This window comes from Pipistrellus kuhlii, unplaced genomic scaffold (assembly GCF_014108245.1).
Source record: "Pipistrellus kuhlii isolate mPipKuh1 unplaced genomic scaffold, mPipKuh1.p scaffold_m20_p_2, whole genome shotgun sequence".
NCBI lineage: Eukaryota > Metazoa > Chordata > Mammalia > Chiroptera > Vespertilionidae > Pipistrellus > Pipistrellus kuhlii.
The window spans coordinates 129,177,550-129,190,244 of NW_023425515.1; the positions used below are offsets into that span (position 1 = coordinate 129,177,550).

Here is a 12,695-nt window from a genome sequence, read left to right on the forward strand (position 1 = left end):
ATATTGGAAAATTTGGGCATTGCAGAGGAAGAAGAGAGAGAGCATGGAACGGAGGGACTATTAAAATAAATAGTAGATGAGAACTTCTCAAATCTATATAAAGAACTAGATCCTTGAATCCAAGAAGCAAACAGAACACCAAGTTACCTCAATCCAAAGAGACTCTCTCTAGGCACTTGGTATTGAAGCTATAAAAAATTAATGACAAAGAAAAAATTCTTAAAGCTGCTAGACATACAGAAGCTGAGGGATTTTACCATCAGAAAACCTCTATTACAGGAAATACTCAAGGGAGTTATTCTACCTGAAACAAAAATATAAGGCCACAACACTATAAGTAAGATCACCAAAAATTTACAGCTTAAACAGGGATAATTTATGACAACAAAAAACATACAAGGGGAAGGTGGAAAGGTCTGAGCTGATAAAGGAAGATGAAGAATAGATATACTGCAGAAACCGGTTTGGCTCAGTGGTAGAGCGTCGGTCTGCGGACTGAAAGGTCCCAGGTTCGATTCCGGTCAGGGGCATGTACGTTGGTTGCGAGCACATCCCCGGTAGGGGGCGTGCAAGAGGCAGCTGGTCGATGTTTCTCTCTCATCGATGTTTCTAGCTCTCTCTCTCCCTTCCTCTCTGTAAAAATCAATGAGATAGAGATAGAGATAGAGATAGAGATAGATACATAGAGACAGCCCTAGCCCATTTAGCTCAGTGGATAGAGTTGGCCTGAGGACTGGAAGGTCTTGAATTTGAATCTGGACAAAGGCACGTGCTTGGGTTGCAGGCTCGATCCCCTGTAAGGGGATGCATGAGGGAGCTGACCAATGATTCTCTCTCATCATTGATGTTTCTATCTCTCTCTCCCTCTCCCTTTCTCTCTGAAATCAATAAAAAAGCAACCTAAAGTCAGCAAAAAAGGAAATATAAAAATTAGAGCAGAATTAATGAAGTAGAGAACAAAAAGACTATACAAAAAAATTAATAAAACAAAGAGCTGGTTCTTTGAAAATATTAATAAAAGTGACCTCTGGCTAGACTCACTAACGAAAAAAGGGGAAAGACCCATATAAACAAAATCAGAAATAAGAGAGAAGTTACCACAGATATCACATGCATAAAAGGATCATACTAGAATATCATGAAAGACTATATGCCATCAAATTCAATAACCTAGAAGAAATGGATAGGTTCCTAGAAATATATAACCTTTCTAGACTAAATCACGAAGAATTGAAAAATCTAAACAGACTGTTCAGCAGTGAGGAAATTGAAACAACCATCAAAACCCTCCCCCCAAAAACCAAAAGTACAGGCTTCACCAGTGAATTTTACTAGATTTTCAAAGGAGATTTAAAAACCTATCCTATCAAACTCTTCCAGAAAATTGAAGAAGAGGCAATGCTTCCTAGCACATTCTGTGAGGCCAATGTAACCCTAGTTCCAAAACCTGGCAAAGATAAGCCAAAAAAGAATACTACAATACATATCTCTAATGAATACAGATGCAAAATTTCTAAACAAAATAATAGTAAATCAAATACAATAGTACATCCAAAAAATAATATATCATGATCAGGTGGGGTTCATTACAGAGGCACAAGGGTGGTTCAACATATGCAAATCAATCAATGTCATATACCACATTAACATAAGAAAGGGTAAAAAGCATATGATTTTATCAATAGATGCAGAAAAAGCTTTTGATAGATACAATATCCATGTATGATTAAAACATTCAATAAAATAGGAATAGAAGGAAAGTACCTCAACATAATAAAGGTCATATCTGATGAACCCTTAGCTAATATACTCAATGGTGAAAAAATGGAAAATTTTCCTCTAAAATCAGGAACACAAGGATGTCCACTCTCACCACTTTTATTCCGCAGAGTGCTGGAAGTCCTAGCCAGAGCAATGAGGAAAGAGAAAGAAATAAAAGACATCCAAATAGGAAAGGAAGAAGTTATCATAAATTGCCACATTTTGCGAACCACATGATTCTGTATATAGACTAAAGACTTCACCAAAAACTACTAGAAACAATAAACAAATACAATCAAGTTGCAGGATACAAAATCAATATGCAAATGTCAATAAACTTTTTCTGAAATGTTGTTGTTAGTATACAGGAAGGCAAATTATACTAAAGAGCTATGATAATCAAAACAACATGATATTAGCAGAGAAACAGACACACAGATCAATGGGACAGAATAGAGAGCCCAGCTTAAAACCACAGGTAATTTTTTAAAATATATATATTTTATTGATTTTTTTATAGAGAGGAAGAGAGAGGGATAGAGAGATAGAAACATCGATGAGACAGAAACATCAACCAGCTGCCTCTTGCATGTGCCTGCAACAAAGGTATATGCCCTTGACCGGAATCGAACCTGGGACCTTTCAGTTTGCAGGCTGACGCTGTATCCACTGAGCCAAACCGGTTTCGGCTGGACAGGTAATTTTGATAAAGGAGTCAGAAACACACAATGGAGTAAAGAGAGTCTCTTCCACATAGAAGTATAGAACAGACTACAGAGTCTCAGAGGGAAGGTGCAGGAGGATGGGTGGGTGGGAAGTCATCAACCAAAGAACTTGTATGCATATATGCATAATCCATGGACACAGACACGAGGGGGTGGTGAAGGCCTGGGGCAGAGGGCAGGGGTAGGCTAGAAGGGGTTGATGGAGGAGAGGGGGACATATGTAATACTTTCAACAGTAAATATTTTTTTAAATGTCTCTTCAGCCGGGACCGGTTTGGCTCAGTGGATAGAGTGTCGGCCTGAGGACTGAAAGGTCCTGGGTTCGATTCTGGGCAAGGGCATGTATCTTGGTTGCGGGCACATCCCCAGTGGGGGATGTGCAGGAGGCAGCTGATCGATGATTCTCTCTAATCGATGTTTCTAACTCTTTATCCCTCTCTCTTCCTCTCTGTGAAAAATCAATAAAATATATTTTCAAAAAATAAAAAATAAATAAAAAATGTCTCTTCAGTAAATGGTGCTGGGAAAGCTGGAAAGCCACATGCAAACAAATGAAACTGGGTTAGTTTGTCCCCATTTACAAAAATTAATTCAAAATGGATAAAGACCTAAATATAAGACCTGAAACAATAAGTTACATAGAAGAAAATATAGGTACCAAACTTATGGATCTGAGTAGTAGAGAGCATTTTATGAACTTGACCCCAAAGGCAAGGGAAGTAAAGGCAAAAATAAATAAATGGGACTATATCACACTCAAAACCTTCTGCACAGCAAAAGAAACGGACAGTAAAGCAAAGAGGCAGCCAACCAGATGGGAGATAATATTTGCAAACAGTAGCCCCAACAAAGTTCTAATTGCAAAAAAAATATATAGAACTCGTAAAACTCAACACCAAACAAACAAAAAATCCAATAAAAAAATGGGCGGAGGACTGAAAATACACCTCTCCCAAGAAGACATACAAACAGCCAAAAGACATATGAAAAAATGTTCAACCTCGTTGGCTATTAGGGAAATGCAAATCAAAACTACGACATACCACCTTATACCATCAACAAGACAAGCAATAACAAGTGTTGGAGAGGTTGTGGAAAAAAGGGAACCCTTATGCATTGCTGGTGTGAATGTAGACTGGTACAACCACTGTGGAAGCAGTCTGGTGACTCCTCAAATATGTGCACCCAAATCAATGAACAAAATCAAGAATAGACCTACTATACGACCCAGAATTCCCACTCCTGGGTGTATGCTTGAAAAGCTGGAAATAATGTGTTTGCAAAGATATGTGCACCCCTATGTTCATTACAGCATTATTCACTGTGGCCAAGATATGGAAACAGCCAAAGTGCCCTGTGACAGAAGACTGGATAAAGAAAATATGGTGCATATACACAGTGGAATACTACTCAACCCTAAGAAAGGATGAAATAGCATCATTTGCAAGGATGGACTTTGAGAACATTATGCTAAGGGAAATAAGTCAGTCAGCAAAGGCTAAAAACCATATTATTTCACTCATGTGTGGGGTATAAAACTGACACTCATGAACACAAATAGCAGTGTGGTGGTTGCCAGAGGGAAGGGGGTGGAGGAGAAGGGGGTGGAGGAGAAGGGGGTAATAATGTAAGGTGACAGGAGAAGATTTGACTCTGAGTGGTGAACACTTGGTGTAATACACAGATCTTAACATAGGAAACCATACCCGAAACCTATGTTCACGTTGACCAATGCCACTCCAATCATTTTATTTTATTTTTTTTAAGAAGAAAGAAAGAAGGACCGAGAAGGATTTCCTCTATTTTATTTATTTATTGTTTTAAAATATACTTTTTATTGATTTCTTAGCAGAAAGAAAAGAGAGAGAGAGAGAGAGAGAGAGAGAGAGAGAGAGAGAGAGAGAGAGAGAGAGAGAGAGAGAGAGAAACGTCAATGATGGGAGAGAGAGCCATTGATTGGCTGCCTCCTGCACGCCCTGGGGACTGAACCCAGGCCTGGGCCCTAGACAGGGTTCGAACCGGGGACCCTTCAGTTTGCAGTCTTGACGCTCTATCCACTGACTAGAGCTATTTATTTATTTTTAATCATTGCTTTTTTTAAAAAAATATTGGGGTTTTTAACTGATTTCAGAGAGAAAGAGAAAGAAGCATGGATGTGAGAGAGGAACATCAGTTGTTTACTTCTGAAGACCAAACCCCCAAAACCTGGCATGTGCCCTGACCAAGTATTAAACCAGCATCCTTTAGGTGTATGGGGGGAGGCTCAACCAACTGAACCACACCAGCCTTGGCTCCTCTGCTGTTTTAAAAATTTGTTTCTTTCCCCCTTAAATCCATGACCTTAGTCACTAAGGCAATGTCACCAAGGCTTAGTGAATGGCTGACCGAGCCCTCTGCGTACAGCAGCATGCCTTGGCTATCTTGCTTTCTCTACGTGAGCCTGTGCTCAGGCTTTGGGGCCCTGGTGCCAGAGGAGTGTTGCACTCTGGGAAGTGCTGCACTCTGGGAAGACTGTGCTTCCTCTAGAAGCCTTGGCTTTCTCCAGATTGTTTGTTCCTTCAGCTATCTGGGTTTTCAGCTGGGGGCTAATGCCAGGCTGCCTGTGATCTATGAGGGGTGGGGGGAACCGATGGGAGTGCCAGCCAGCACAGTTCCAGGTACAGACCTTCAATTGCCCCACTGTCTTCAACCCACTTCCCACTCCTGCCCTCCCTGTACCCGCTGGCCCAGAGCCCGGAGCCCTCAGGTGCTCCGGGGCAGGTTGGCTCTGTAGGTTCCCTAGCGTTCCAAAAAGCAGCTTGGTTTCCAGTTCCTTTCGGGCTGGCTTTTGGAGTACTCTGGGCTGTGGCTTTCTCTGCCTGCCTCATCCATCAACACAATTTCATCTCATTTTTTCATCTAGACATTTGTTGGGTCTTTCATCCACCGGTGAACCCCCTCCTTACCTTTTCTTTTGTGATTAGAGGTTTATTGCTTCTTTTGCCTTACTTAGTTGAGTGTGGTTTTGCAAGCTCTATGTAGTAATCATTTATAGCCTCAATCTACCATCTTAAACTCAAAGTCCTGTTGTAAATTTAAACTGCTATCTATCTGGCTCCTGGGTATTTATTGACCTACCCTGTGTATATTTGTGGCTGCAGTGTCTGTTTAAGCATGCATAATTAGTAAATTATTTCAATAAAATGAAGCAAGAGAATTGGAGAAAATAATTTAGAGGCATTAAGATATAATGGTAAGGGCAGGTGCTGGGGAGTGGGGGGGGGGTGCGCCAGGAAGAGGTCAATGGGGGGGGAAAGACTTATGTAATACTTTAAACAATAAATATAAATTAAATTAAATTAAATTAAATTAAATATAAATTAAAAATATAAATTAAAATAGGATATTTTGGCATCTCCTCCCTCCCCACACCCCCAGGCCCTAAACATTTTGTATAATAGCAACAGTTTATTTTAGTGAAAAAGAAGGAAACTATTCCATTAAAGATTAGAGTCTTAAAGTAGCACCAATTTTGTGCCTCATTTCTTATAAGTCAACAGGATATTACCTGCTATGTACCAGTTAAGTACTGAGCTTGTAGCAATGATGTGATAGAATTTTGTGCATTGTTTGTAGGAGGGGCACTAATAGATAAATAATAAATGATTAAAAAAATATATCAGGTTGCTGTGTGCACAAATAATGAAAGTAGGTGATGCGATAATGAGTGTGAGGACATCTGTGTTGGCCATTTGGTTGGAGAGCCTTGCTGTGGAGGGGCAGGAATTACCTGAGATCCAATAAGCAGGAGCCAGCCAGGCTAACACGGCGCTGGCATTACCATCAGACAGCATATCCTTTCCCCTTTATTCAGTGCTACTCATTCGTTTTGATCATTCTTCTGTCTAATAAAAGGTCTTTATATTAATGTAATGAATTGCTTAAACGTTTCATCAGCTTTTACATAGCACTTTGGTGAAATAGAAAGACTCATGAGATGATTTATTCCCTTAGGACAGAGAAGGGATAAACAAGCTGTTTTAGTCTGTGATAGCAGGATGGTTTCATGAATTTAAAGGCCTTAATTATTATGCTTTAAGTAACAACTTACTTTGCTTCAGTCTGATTCTTAGCTTTCAAGCGGAGTTCTTCCTTTGATATGTTGTGTTGCTATTCTGGTGCTTGTCATTTTTCTATTTCACGTTTCCTCATCCAAAAGTAGGTGTTGTTCACTTCCATATAGTCCCCGCAGTGATGCTCATGCTGTGGGCTGCAGATGCACATTCACTTTTACCTTTCAACTGGGTACCCTTTTCAACAAGTGGGGGGCCTGGGTAGTTTAAGGGAGCCAATTGTAGGTCTTTAAATACCCCATGGACTTTTCTTCAGGTTGTTCAGCCTGAGAATGTGCCACAGGGCCTGCTCTCCCACCTTCTCTTCCCCAGCTGCCCTTCTCCCACTGTTACAGAAGAAAGGCATATCGCACATCCATCTCAAATCTTACAGAGGCTCCTGGAGGTAAAACCCACCAGGGGCCGCACAAAGGGCAGTTGAAAATATTGGTGTCTGTGTTAAAATAGTGAATGACTACGTAACACCATCTCGGGAAATGACTGGATAACAGTTTCTTTTGCAATTAAACTACTTTCCAGTTTTTTGCTCTTCAAAACTGAGAGGGGACCTAATTGAGTTGTTTGCTAATGAACTTATAGATTATTGAGTATATTTTTAATGTTATTTTTGTCACATGGCTTAACAGATTTCAAAGAATTAAGAAGTAATGACCTTGATAGTCACCTTGAAAATAGACTCCTCAGTGGTTGAGTGTGGGCCTATGAAACAGGAGGTCCAAGTTCCATTCCTGGTCAGGGCACGCACCCCCAGTGTCCCATTAGGGAGCACCCCCAGTGTTATCCAACCCACCGGGGCTCCCCGACCGGGGGTACTAGACATGCTGGATTCCATGTTCCAGTTTCTAAACAAATCTTCCCCAGAAATGACTAAAGATTGTTGGCTCTGCCTAAACCCTGAGCCCCCTTACTATACAGGCATCGGGGCAAATCTCTCCCTAGGGGAAGAGAGTACCGACATAAGGAACTACTCGGTAGACAGTACTCCCCCAGGGCTCTGTCAGTGGGGACAGCATCCAAAGCTGACTCTAGGAGATTTACAGGGAGAGGGAACCTACCTTTTCCCGGCCAACTATCACTTACAGGCCTCCCCCTACTCGTCCTCCTGCTCCAGTGACAATAGAGTTACCCCAGGAGGGTGAAGAATCTCTCATCAGGTATCTCATCGCCCCCGAAGGTACATGGTGGGCATGTAGTAATGGAATAACACCTTGTGCCTTCCCACTCGCCCTCCAGGATAAAGAAGACCCAGGTATCTGCATTTTAACTCATCTACTTCCCCAGGTTTATTACTACCCTGGAGAAGGAGGGCGTGAACGTTTAAGATTAGAACCACGAAGACCAAAAAGAGCCCCAGTGTTAGTTCCCCTTCTCGTTGGGCTTGGAATTGCTGGATCTACTGCGGGAGGATTGGCCGCCTTCATCACAGGGCACCAGAGCTACCAAGAGCTTAGTAAGCAGATAGACCTAGACCTTAGCACCCTTGAGAATACTATAGGAAAACTAGAAACTTCCCTGACTTCCTTAGCTGAGGTTATTTTACAAAATAGAAGAGGGTTAGATCTCTTATTCTTAAAGCAAGGAGGACTTTGCCTGGCTCTAGGGGAGACCTGCTGTTTTGTTTGTTTGTTTTTATAATAAATATATTTTATTGATTTTTGTACAGAGAGGAAGGGAGAGAGATAGAGAGTTAGAAACATCAATGAGAGAGAGTCATCAATCAGCTGCCTCCTGCACACCCCCCACTGGGGATATGCCCGCAACCAAGGTACATGCCCTTGACCGGAATCGAACCCGGGTCCCTTCAGTCCCCAAGCCGACGCTCTATCCACCGAGCCAAACCGGTCCCGGCAAGAGACCTGCTGTTTTTATACTAACCACTCAGGAGTTATAAGAGAGAGCTTGAGCCAGTTACAAAAGCTCCTACAAGAAAGAGAGGAACGGAGAAGACAAGAAGGAAATTGGTGCGAAAACTTATTTTCCTGGTCCCCCTGGTTAACGACCTTAATAACAGCTATAGCAGGGCCCCTCGCCCTACTCTTACTCATGTTACTCATTGGACCCTGCCTCCTCTGCAGCCTAACAGCCTTCATACAGGATAGAATTCGGGCAGTAAAGCTCATGGTCCTAATACCCAGTATCAGCCGATCCGGGAGGAGGAGTGGGAACAGCCAGAATCAACGATTTGATTCCCCGATAAGACCAGTAGGGAATGTTGTGGCCAGCAAGACCCGGTAGAGGCGGGGCTCCAGATAGCTAGCAAGACCCTGTCGAGGCAGGACTCCAGGCCAGGGAAGGAACGAGCAACCAGACCCACAACAAAGAATGTAGCATAACTGTTAGTCATAAAATAGTTCTGTTGCAAGGCTCAACCCTCAGGCAGGCACGTTCTATTTCCAGTAGCCGCAAGGCAGGACAAACAGACCAAACCAGGTGAAACAGAGACTGCTTAAGCTGAAAATAAACCCCCACCCCAGGTGTTGTATAAACTAAATGTTACTGTACTAGTGGAATTTTTCTATAACTTATAACTGACGTTTCTTTGTTAAAACTTTTAGCCAATCATAATCTGCCAGGCATCCCTAAGACGGGGATAAAAGGAGCATGCTTAGAGTGGGTCGGGGCTCTCGTTGCTCGCTGCTGTGTAGTTGAGACCTGAGCCCGGACTCGAGTTTGTAATAAAGGCCTCCTAAATTCCAATTTGGCTGACTGGTGGTCGTCATTTGCGGGTCACCTGTAACAATGCCTATGTTGTGGGCTAGCTCTCCAGTGTGGGGCATGCAGGAGGCAGCTGATCAATGATTCTCTCTCATCATTGATGTTCCTATCTCTTCCCTTCCTCTCTGAAATCAGTTTTAAAATTTTATTTTAAAAAGAAAGAAAGAAAATAGACTTCTCAAACCAGGAAATTGAGCATTCTGGATTTGTCAAGGTAGGCTGTGAACGTAGACATCAATTTAAAGAGTTTTTTCCTCCTAGGTGTTTTCTTCTCAATTGTAAAAGATGATGAACCATCACTTTTTACTTTGGGATGATTTCTCACTTGCTTTAGCACCTTGTAGGAATTCACTATGCTAAACTGAACAATTACTTGAGATTATGGTTGCAATACTTCATCTGGGATCATCTTTAAATATACTTTGTATGTAAATATTGATAAACTTGTCAGGATGATTGTGGCTGTCTGACCTCCTGAGTTATGCTTTGAAGGAATCCTACATAATCCTATATAATAAAAAGCCTAATGTGCTAAGTTGTCCAGTTGGGAGAGGGGGAGAGAAGAAGGGAGGGAGAGAACAGAGGGAGGTGGAGAGAGGAAGAGAGACCACAAGAGCAACAGCTAGCTCTCTAGTGTATCTTCTTTTTTTCTTTTTCTTTTTAATTAAAAAAAATTTTTAAACAATTTTTTTAAATTTATTGGTTTTGTTGTTGTTTTTTTTAGAGAGAGAAACATTGATTTGTTGTTCCACTTGTTTATGTATTCCTTGGTTGATACTTGTATGTTGCCTTGACTGGAAATCTAACCTGTAACCTAGGCAAATCCAGACCATACTCTAACCAACTGTGCTACTCAGCCAGGGCTAAATGCTATAATTTATTCTATCTTCATGATTACAGACAGTACAGGGCATGGTGAGTAAACAAGGCAAATAAAGCAAATGCCTTTCTCCCCCTACTTAACCAGATACAGCATTTTGGCATTCATGATATACAGATTGGGTTAATTCATTCATTGACTCAGGTTGGAAGCTGGCAACAGCTAATCTTTGCAATTTAGGATCTTCCATACCACACTCCAAGGATCTTAATGACTGAACTACACTCTGAAATGGTGTTCACTCTAACATTTTTTGTTTGTTTGTTAATTCTCATCTGAGGTTATTTTTCCATTGCTTTTTAAGGAGAGTGGAAGATAGAGGGAAAGACAGAGAGAAACATCAATGTGAGAGAAACACATCAATTAGTTTCCTCCTGCACTCATGTTGAACCTAAGACCCTTTGGTCTGAAGGCCGATGCTCTATCCACAGAGCCAAACTGGCAAGGGCATTCTAACATTCTTGAAGCTGTCATATCTTAATCTGAGATCTGACACCTCTTGTTAGGCAGAGAACTGTTAAAAGCTTCCTCTTGGCTAACCAAGTCCACCAGCAATCTTAACAGCTAAGTTACTACATAAAAACACAACCATAAAAGGACTGCATCAGGTTTGCCTTTACAGAATGCATGATATCAGACTTCCTATTTCTACTGACCTCTAATCTCTTATATGCTTGATGATGTCCCTGCCATAAGTAAAGAATTAAATCTTCCATTTCACTATTAAGTTTGCCAGCTTAATATACAAGTACTTGTGGAATTAGTTATAGTGTAAAGGAATTTCAGTCACTTGATATATGAAAATTATGTCTGACCATTTTCTTGTTGATAGAGGAGTGGAATGTGGAAGAAGGGTACATTTGGGAAGATTGGGGAAGCAGAGAGTTAAGGTTTGAAAGATGCAAACAAGCAGAAAATGAGGTATTTTGGTCTTGCTAATGCATTGCTTAACATGATTTATAAATGTTTGGTTAATAGTTAAAAATACTGCACATTGATTTATTAAGGGATTTGTATCTCTGAGGATTAATTAACCTAAAATAGATCCCATTAAATCAGATTAATATAAAAATGCCCCATAGCTAGATCTACCAAGTAAATGTAAATGTCATTATGTTATATGGACTTCCCTCCCCAAAGGTTATAGAAATTAACCATATACATGATAGTCCTGGGTTATAAGGTCTTATGTAGCAAGTATTTTTATTGAAGTGGTTTTGAATTTAAAGCAAAGGGGAAAGACTTCTCATGTTTATGATTTTTAAGATGAGTACTATGTATACTTTAGCATGAGATTTCAAGCATGTGATTTGACTGGTATCAGGCATTGTTGTTTTTCTTAACCTAATTTTGTTCATTTACCCGTGAGATGATGATGATTGATAGGACAGTTTTTTCTTTTCTCCCTAATAACAGCATTTTCACATTAAAAGAGGAATGCTTTAACTCCCTCATGAAATGCAATAATATCCACAGATTATAGATTTTTTAAAATATGTTCTTATTGATTTTATAGAAAGGGAAAGAGAGAGAAACGTCAACATGAGAGAGAAATAATGATCAGCTGCCTCCTACAGGCCCCCTCCTGGGGACTGAGCCCACAACCTGGAATGTGTCCTGAGCAGGAATCAAACCCGGGGACCTCTCAGTACATGGGAAGATACTCAACCAACTGAGCCACTCTGGCCAGGACTACAAATGATAAATTTTTTAATGACTTTCAAAAAATATACTATGGCTTTCTATGTTGGACTTTTGCCTATTTTAAGCACTTTTTGAGGTCAAATCAGTGAAATGAACAATTTCTTCATTCAAATGGATTGTCTGTTTTGGTTTCTGTTTAAGATTACCTTGGAGGAATCAGTGTATTATTTCTTATTGAGAGCTGTTTACATATCCATTACATCTCGGCCAGAGTAGCTCAGTTGGTTGAATGCCATCCTGTGTACCAAAGGTTGCCAGTTACATTCCCAATCAGGTTACATACCTGGTTCTTGGGTTCAATCCCTGATTGGGACATGTACGGAGGCCAACTGATTAATGTTTCTGTCACATCTTGATGTGTTTCTTTCCCTCTCCTCCTCCCTCCCTTCCTTTCTCTGAGCATGTCTTCAGGTGAGGATTAAAACAAACAAACAAAAAATATCCATTACATAGGGGTTTCTTTAAAAACTCATGTATCAGTTATTTTAAAATTTGTCATCTTGAATATAGAAATTTTCATTATTGTACATGATGATAAATACGTGCTTTAACAAACAAACGATTAAGTTACACGGAATTACTTCTTCACTTTCAATAAGTAAGTAGGAGCACATTTATGTAAACGAAAGAAACAGATTCTTCTAATATTTTTGTAGAACTTTGAATATGAAAACAGTTTACATTTTTATTTGATGAAAGGGCCCAGATAGAATAACACAATGGAGATAGAAGTGGTTACTATCTATATTCACTGAAAAGTCACATGTGAATTTTTTTCTCCTGTAACTAGAAATCCTT

The 12,695-nt window shown here is 40.4% G+C and overlaps 1 protein-coding gene and 1 long non-coding RNA gene across 2 annotated transcripts in view; one reads left to right on the forward strand and one right to left on the reverse strand.

Annotated features, from left to right (window-relative positions):
• The window catches only part of DIPK1A (divergent protein kinase domain 1A), a 113,486-nt gene that overhangs the window by 29,627 nt on the left and 71,164 nt on the right, over positions 1-12,695 (forward strand). The window lies entirely within an intron of this gene.
• LOC118722578 lies at positions 10,179-10,782 on the reverse strand. Its single transcript, XR_004989048.2, has 2 exons — positions 10,633-10,782; positions 10,179-10,434 (listed from the first exon to the last, which is right to left on the reverse strand). It is a non-coding gene; the product is annotated as an uncharacterized LOC118722578 (long non-coding RNA).